This window comes from Sus scrofa, chromosome 15 (genome assembly GCF_054392235.1).
Source record: "Sus scrofa isolate SSC_HxYL_T2T_F1_AM1 chromosome 15, Sscrofa_HxYL_maternal_Yorkshire_Landrace_v2.0, whole genome shotgun sequence".
NCBI classification, from domain to species: Eukaryota; Metazoa; Chordata; class Mammalia; order Artiodactyla; family Suidae; genus Sus; species Sus scrofa.
The window spans coordinates 69,031,132-69,039,882 of NC_139397.1; positions in this window are offsets into that span (position 1 = coordinate 69,031,132).

Here is an 8,751-nt window from a genome sequence, read left to right on the forward strand (position 1 = left end):
AATCTATACCATAGCTCATGGCAAAGCCAGATCCTTAACCCACTGATCGAGGCCAGGGATCGAACCCACATCCTCATGGATAGAAGTCAGATTCGTTTCTCTTGTGCCACAAGGGAACTTCAGTTTCTATTCTTTTTTTTTTTTTTTTTTTTTGTCTTTTTGCTATTTCTTGAGCCGTTTCAGCGGCATATGGAGGTTCCCAGGCTAGGGGTCGAATCAGAGCTGGAGCTGCCAGCCTACGCCAGAGCCACATCAACGCAGGATCTGAGCCGCGTCTGCGACCTACACCACAGCTCATGGCAACGCTGGATCATTAACCCACTGAGCAAGGGCAGGGATCGAACCCACAACCTCATGGTTCCTAGTCGGATTCGTTAACCACTGCGCCACAACAGGAACTCCAGTTTCTATTCTTTTAATCAAAGTTGGTATTAGGTTAATTCTCCCATAGCCTGCCTTGTGTCTATTTTAAGATAAGGTGTGTATTTGTTCTATTATATTCAATGTTTGGATTTTTAATCCATCAATCTCAGCTATGAAGATAAAATTGAATTCTATGATTTTCTGAGATGAGAAGGAAATCTGCATTTATTGAAGTTCTCTCCTGGGTGTTTCACTTCTGTTGTGTAGTTTAGTTCTCATAAAGCCTCTAGGATGTATTCTCATTCTCCCAAGACTCGGAGAGGGAAATTGAAGCTCACAGAAGTTCCTGCAGCTGGTGAGTGGGTGTGTGGACCCCTGTGTGGCCCCCTCCGAGGTGTCAGCTGCCCCTTACAACATGGGAGCAATCATAAACATGATAAAGTCGTCTTCTATGTGCCCCTTTGAACACTAACAACTCAATGGACAGGACTAGGGACAGACACTTCACAGGCCTCCTGGGAATTGCTCTCTAGGTCTCTGCAGGGCCCACAGCCCGCTCAGGTTCTTCCATCACCCCTGGAACCCATCACCTCCCCATGGAGCCTACATGTCTCCTTCCGACCAAGACACCCTGAGAAATTTGGTCACATGTCCCTCACAAATCATGGTAACATGGTACACAGTCTTCCCCTATTTTTTAAAATTGATTTTTAAAAAAACCTTTTAAAATAACTGAAATGAGTTTGGTTTTATCTTTCACGTGTTCCTTCTCCCCATGTTTACTTATCATCTGTTATTCATCAAATCTGGGGTTTTGTTGGGAATCAAAATCAAACATATTCTCTGGAATACATTTTCCTTCCTGTGTTGAATTTTTGCACATTTTGTTGCTATCTGTTTTAAGTTTGTAAGCGATTACTGAGAGTGGCTCAAATTACATTCTTCTTGTTCCATGGGATGTAGTTCATGTGGCTTTTTCTTTTAATTGAGGTATAATTGGCATATAACATTATATTACTTTCAGGTGTACAACACAATGATTTGCTATTTGTCTATATTATGAAATGACCAGCACCCTGAGTCTGGTTAACATCCGCTACCATACTTAATTTCAGAATTCTTTTTCTTGTGATGAGAATTTTTAAGATTTACTCTCATGGAGTTCCCGTTATGGCACAGTGAAAACAAACCCAACTAGTATCCAGGAGGATGCAGGTTCAATACCTGGCCTCACTCGGTGTGTCAGGGATCCAGAGTTGCCGTGAGCTGTGGTGCAGGTCGTAGATGTAGCTGGGATCCCACATTGCTGTGGCTGTGGTGTAGGTCGGCAGCTGCAACTCTGATTGGACCCCTAGCCTGGGAACCTCCACATGCCACAGGTGGGGCCCTAAAAAAAAAAATTTACTCTCTTAGAACCTTTCATATCTGCAGTATTGTATCATTAACTAGAGTTCCCATGTTGGACATTACTTCCTCAGGACTTATGTATTTTATAACTGGAAGTTTCACTCCTTTTCCCCATTGGCCTCCACCCCCTCCCTGAACTGCCCTATTAGGGAACTATCATTCTATTCTATCCATAAGTTTGGTTTTTTGGTTTTCTTTTTAGTTTCCACATGTAAGTGAGCTCATACAGTATTTGTCTTTCTCTGACTTATTTCACTTAGCTTAAAACCCTCTAGGCTCATCCCTGTTGTTACAAATGACAAGATTTCATTCTCTTTTTAATGACTAAGAAATATTCCATTATGTATATATCACATCTTCTTTATCCATTCATCTGTTGATGGACACTTATGTTGTTTCCATATCTTGGCTATCGTAAATAATGCCGCAGTGAACATGGGGGAGCATATATCTTTTCAAATGAGCAGTTTTAATTTTTTTTGGAAATACCCAGAAGTGGAACTGCTAGATCACATGGCTGTTCTGTTTTTTAATTTTTTGAGGAACCCCCATACTGTTTTCCATAGTGGCTGCACCAATTTACATTCCCATCAACTGTGCACGTGGGTTCCCTTTTCTTATGTTGCCTTGACATGAAAGTGACAAATTTTTCACATTAGAAATGTCACTGCTATTCCTGGTTCATTAGAAAATCGTCTTTCTCCTGCAATACTATTTTAATGCCCAGTATTTTTACTGACTTCAGGGTTATCTTTCTATAAACAGAATCCAGGGACTTTCCTTCTCACGCTTTCTCACTGGCGATAGTCAGAACTGAGATGAGTGTCAGTCAAACTTCCAAGAGCCATGGCTACTGTGCTTAGTCTTCCATAAAACCCTAGAGTGTGAGTCAAGTTTGAGATCAAGGGCAGATTTACCATTTCTTTTTTTCTTTTGCTATCTCAAGTGTGCATGGGTGATTTCTCTTCTGGCTTTCTTGCCATGTAAGAGGGCTTAAAAAGCCCATGAAAGGAAAGAGCAAAAGGCTGGTGTTTGCATTCCAGACATCTGAGGGTGAAGTGAGCCTGTGTGCTGCCCAGCTGGGTCGCTGGATTGGTGCTGCCACTGCAGGACCCTTGGTCCAGCTGGATTCGTTTAAGGCGCCGTAACCACTTATCTGCTCCCTCGTTTCAGCACCACTTGTCCTGCATTCCTGACAGCACTTAGCTGGTCCTAATGGACAGAATGTGATTCCCAGATGATACAGCGTCATAAATCCAACCTACCAACCACACATTAACGTCTTCAGTGGGCATGGAACATACAACGTGCTCATTCTAGGAGTCTGATATTTTAAGATAAAGAAAGTGCCCTTACAGGGAATTTGAACCACTTTAGAGCAACTCCACAGTTTTCTTTGCTATTTCCACAGGTATGGCTTGGGTGTAACCCTGCTCAAATAAGAGGGCTCCCCTTTGGCAGGACCCATGGGTGTCTTGTCTCTAGCCTGTGAAGTCTTCTTGACTCTGTGTCATCTGTAAAGGCTGCCAGGAAGCCTTGACCCAGGAGAGGAGAGCCTGCGAGCTCCGCTGAATGAGGCCATAAATAGCCCACTTACAGGAAAATTCTTAGAGCTGGCTACCTGTTGACTCAGTGCATGGATTGCCGAAAATAAACAGCTCTGTTCTGGGCTCCGTAGAGGACATGGGAATATACATGATGGGCTCCAAGGGCATCTGAGGGATGAGTTTAAGCTTGCCCTTTGATTTAGGGGGCTTTAAGTGTCACACTCTGTGTTTGGCAATGTGCTGAGTGTCTTTCCTCTTTTCCATGTGGCAGTCTGTCCTGAATCTTCAGCTCTTGGGATAGATGTCATTCCCCTGAGAGCTGGCCCTGAGCACATTAGAGGAAATATTTTTGACTCTTACCCCTGTGTAGCACATCACCTTCATATTTACTTTATGGCCTGGATCACTATTTATAATCAGATATTTTTTTACCTGTGTGTGTATTTTCTATCTCATACCCTTGTTTTGTTTTGTTTTGTTTTGTTTTTTGTCTTTTTGCTATTTCTTTGGGCCGCTCCTGCGGCATATGGAGGTTCCCAGGCTAGGGGTCGAATCGGAGCTGTAGCCGCCGGCCTACACCAGAGCCACAGCAACTCAGGATCCGAGCCGCGTCTGCGACCTACGCCACAGCTCACGGCAACGCCGGATCGTTAACCCACTGAGCAAGGGCAGGGACCGAACCCACAACCTCATGGTTCCTAGTCGGATTCGTTAACCCCTGCGCCACGACGGGAACTCCTCATACCCTTGTTTGTTATCTCACAATCTTAGGGACCCTCTGTCTGTTTGTTTTTTTTTCTTTATAATGTATCCCCAACTCCTAGCACACAATGCCTAATTGGTCCTTAGTAGGTGCTTAACAAATACTGAATGCATAAATGAATCCACCCACGCAGGAGCTAGTACTTCTGAAATTCACTGATGAGAGCCCTTATTTTTTTAAAAAAGCTTTCTTCTTCATTGTTATAAAGTTGCATATATTTTATAAGATTTTATTCATCATGCTATTTATTTATTTATTTATTGTCTTTTTAGGGTCATACCTGCACCATATGGAAGTTCCCAGGCTAGGGGTCTAATCAGAACTCTCACTGCCTGCCTGCGCCACAGCCACAGCAACTCGGGATCCAAGCCACATCTTCCACCTACACCACAGCTTACGGCCATTCCAGATCCCTGACCCATTGATTGAGGTCAAGGATTGAACCCGTGTCCTCATGGATACTAGTCAGCGTTATCACTGAGACACGATGGGAACTTCCTCATCATGCTTTTGAACTAGTCTGGGGTCAGTGCTTCCCAAGCCCCTAAGCAAGCCCAACACTTTTCCCCAGGGCTGGAGGGGAGCTTCTGGGTCTCTGATAAACTTTGCTGCTTCAGGCCAGATATCTGTAGGCCTTTCCAGCTTTCCCCCTATTCCATGGTCTTTAGTCACAGCACATGCTAGCTAATGTCTTTAAAATGGAGTGTGCTCCCCTGGAGTGTGCTGCCTGGAACTGTATATGTAATAAGGAGAGATGGCCTAGTGAGGGCTGGCCAGGCACTCCCCTTGTTCTGATCACTGGGTTTCTATCTTGAACATGAACATGGAGCTGGCTCTTCTTGCAGACACGTTGCACTGCCGACACACACTGAGCCTTGGGACTAGGAAATCCCCTCTCACCAGCAATGAAAGTGAATGATAAATCTTTTTTTCATGGTCCCATGGACTTTAGATGGGGCGGGGGGGAATGCTATAAATTTAGAGCACCAGCTATTTGCAACATTCTGTCGGCTTCTGATCCTTATCGACGAGCATGCAGACTGATTAATGCCGCCAGAGTGTACATACCCTTTCGAATTCTTCTCTTTCCTCTTACGATTATCTTACATGTGCATTGCGATGTATCAACAGAATCTGTAAACCCGATTCCCTTTAATAGCAACACAACATTCCATTGTCTTAATGTACCATAGTTCACATAACCTTTTCCCAATTTGGGGCATGAGGTCATGCCTCATTTTTCCACTGTTGTGAATTGTGTTGCTGTAAACATCTTTGTGCTCTTGGCTTTCTTCTCTCTTTTGCATATTTCCCTGGGGTATATTCCAAAGCAGGAGAGTTGGGTCAAAGTGTATGAACAGTTTTATAACTCTCTTTATAATATTGCCGGGCCAATCTCCATAGAGGATGGATATTTTTCAAAAGTGCCCAATAAGACAATGGGATCTGGAGAAATTGTAGCTTCACTAGAAAAATTGGGCCTGCGCGTTGCCTCAAGTCCCCTTTTCAAGTCCTCTGTTTGTTTGTTTGTTTTTTCCTTTTAGGGCTGCATCCGTGGCATATGGAAGTTCCCCGGCTAGGGGTTAAATCAGAGCTGTAGCTGCTGGCCTGCACCACAGCAAAACTGGATCTGAGCTGTATCTGTGGACCTACACCACAGCTTGTGGCAACACCGGATCCTTAACCCACTGAGCGGGGCCAGGGATGAAACCTGCGTCCTCATGGACACTGTGTGGAGTTCTATGGGAACTCCTCAAGTCCTCAGTTCTCAGCATGGATGATCTAAACATGAGGAAGAGGGCTTAAGGAAGAGCCACAACTTCAATAAACCTCTCAGTGTACCCAGAAGTGCATTTGCTTCTTTTTTTTTTCTATGAGGGGATTTTTATCTCCTGAGAGCAAGTTACACAGTCTGACCTGGGTTCTAATCCCAGTTTTGCCACCTCCTCACTATGTGCCCTTAGACAGTCCCCCAATCTCTCTGAGCCTGATTCCTGCCTCATTTCTGCAGGAGGTTAAATGACAGTCCTTACTCAGAGGAGGTGGTATTTGGAAAGTTCTGAGCTCTGGTTCTTACCTATGACCCACTTGGTATGAAGGGTCTATGTGTCTCTTCCATCTTTGCACTTTGGGGTCCAGCTCTATGCTTGCCCCATGGCTGAGGGCACTCAGTGGCTACTGGGGAATGCATGGATTGTCTTCACCCTTGGCCTTGCTGCCCAGCATTTAGGAACTGGAAAACCATCACGGAAATGTTTATGAAGTATTGTGTCTTTAACATGTAGAGAAAGGCCTACACTTGAAGGTTTCTAGCATATGTTAAGTTTGGGGCCTGTGCTGTGGTTTGCTTACTGATTTTAATGTGTTGCTGCGGGGAGAGCATTCCCAGTGTTTCAGGACCTCCAGAGGTTCACGTGTTTGTAGGCTACAAGCTTAGGAAGGAGGGTCAGAGAGAACTCTTCGTTTCAAAGAAAGGTACACACAGGGAAGGCCTGGTCTCCAGGTCTCCAGGGCTGTCTGAACTACCTTCACGTCTCTGTGAGGGGCAGGAGGGTGTGTTCGCGACCTGCCTGGCATCCCTCCAGCCTGCTTCCTGATACTGCAGAAAGAGCCAGAGAAGCGAAGAGATGCTTCTGCAAGTGACCGACCTCTACCAAGTAGAATTTTCTTCCATTTTCTGATGTTCTATGTTCCTGGCAGCCACAAATGCTTGCTACTTCTCCCTTTAAGAGCTAGAGTCTCATGCCTGTCCCCTCAGAGCTGGGCTGGACTTTGCGACTTGCTTGAACCACAGAATGCCACCCAAGCGACCTTCTAGAACTTTCTGAGGTGAAGACCTAAGAAGCTTTGCAACTTTCACCCATGTCTCTTGGAACACTTTTTTCACCCTTTTTTTGGGGGGAGGCCTGAACAACCACGTAAGATGCTTGAGACTGCCCTGGGGCCACATGAATGTGCTCTGGTCAGCAGTTCCAGCCAAGCCCACCAGGCTCTAGACATGCAAGTGGAAGAGTGAAGCCACAGGCCCTCCAGATGAGGCCATTGCCAGCCAACCACCACTAACTCTTGAGCTGATGCCTCACCGAGCAGAAAAATTGTCCAGCTGAACTTTCCCCAATTCCTGACCCAGAGAGTCATGAGCCAGCTTATTGCTTTAACCCGCGAAGTGTTAGGGAAATTTTGTATGCACAACAGATCAGAGAACAGCAGGGCGACCTGGGCCATGCTGAGTTGATTCCCTGCTCTGCTTCACTCCCTTCCCTCGGCTCCATGTGGCAGAAACAACACTGGGATTTGTGATCTCACGTCTCATTCTTTGCACTAAATATCAGAGGCCGTGCAGAAGTCATTGACGTCAACCCTTCTATTTGACAGGATTCCCCACATGTATTTTTGGCCTCCAGTCTATTATTTATGATCCCTTGTTGAATTTTAGTCAGATAGGGCAGGAAGAGTCGGCAGTGTTCCAGAATCCCAGCTAAATGGACTTTTCTGTTGTATTTAAAGAGGAAATGAGAAAGCAAAAATCTCTAGAGCTCTTCCTGTTAGACTGGTCCCCCCTGTTACATGTGGGGTGACTCGGTCTTATGGCAGCCTTGTTTTGAGAGTCTCAAATACTCAAAAAGGACCTATTTAGAGCACCCAGATATTTAAGGAAGTCAGGATAACTTCCTGACTGCTCTCATCCCTCTTCTGGCCAGGGAATTGATTTACATCTATTTTATTTGAATTTATTTATATATTTCAAAAAGTGACAAATGTACCTTCTCTTGCTGATGTTTCCACGTATTGCATGGTGACTATTAGCAGGACTCATACACGCAGGAGAATCCAAAATAATGAAACAGTTGCCTTTTCAGTTTTCAGGCTTTTTGCTATGACATGTCAATTATTAACTAAAAAATTAATCATTAAGGGTACTAATGAAATTGGCCCAACCGTCTTGTTGGGCCACATTGCTCCTTACACAATGGAGCTGGTTAACTTCTGGTCTTCCATCCCATTCCAAGCAACCTTGTTCCTCTGTGCTGTGTATTTGGAAGGAAGTCAACTCTTATTTCCATCTACTTCCGTGGTTGTGCTAAGTGACAGCTACAGAGAGCAAAACCAGCATTTCATCTAACCATCAACACAGTCTCCCAAGGAGATTCTCAAAGGTGAGCAGTTCTACATCAATTCATTTTCTCCCCCCTCTATTCATTTATTTTTTCCCCACCCATTCACTGGTTTGCTTCTTCAATAAGCATTGATTTAATGCTTGAAATATGCCAGACACTGTGCTAGACATCAGGGATGGAAGACAAAGAGCACGTGGCTCTGCTTTGCAGGGGCTCATGGTGTTTAGTAGATGCTCAACAAACAGCTGCTGAATAAGTGACCTCTCTCTGAGAGGCAGTGCTGGGAATTCTTGCTGGAGAAACTGAAGTTCCAAGTAAGTAACGAACACAAAGCTGGACAATAACCAGGCAGGAAGGAAGCAAGGCGTGTCTGCCTCTGCATCCTGACCACATCACTGTATTCCTTTCCTCTCCTGCTCTGCTCTTCCTGGTCCTTCCACTGCACTTAGTCATACGTTGATTAAAAGTCTGAGACTCCAGTCCCCTGGGTTCTACCATGCTGTGTCTCCTGGTTTCAAGGCAACGCTTAATAGAGTGTTCTACTGCCAATTAT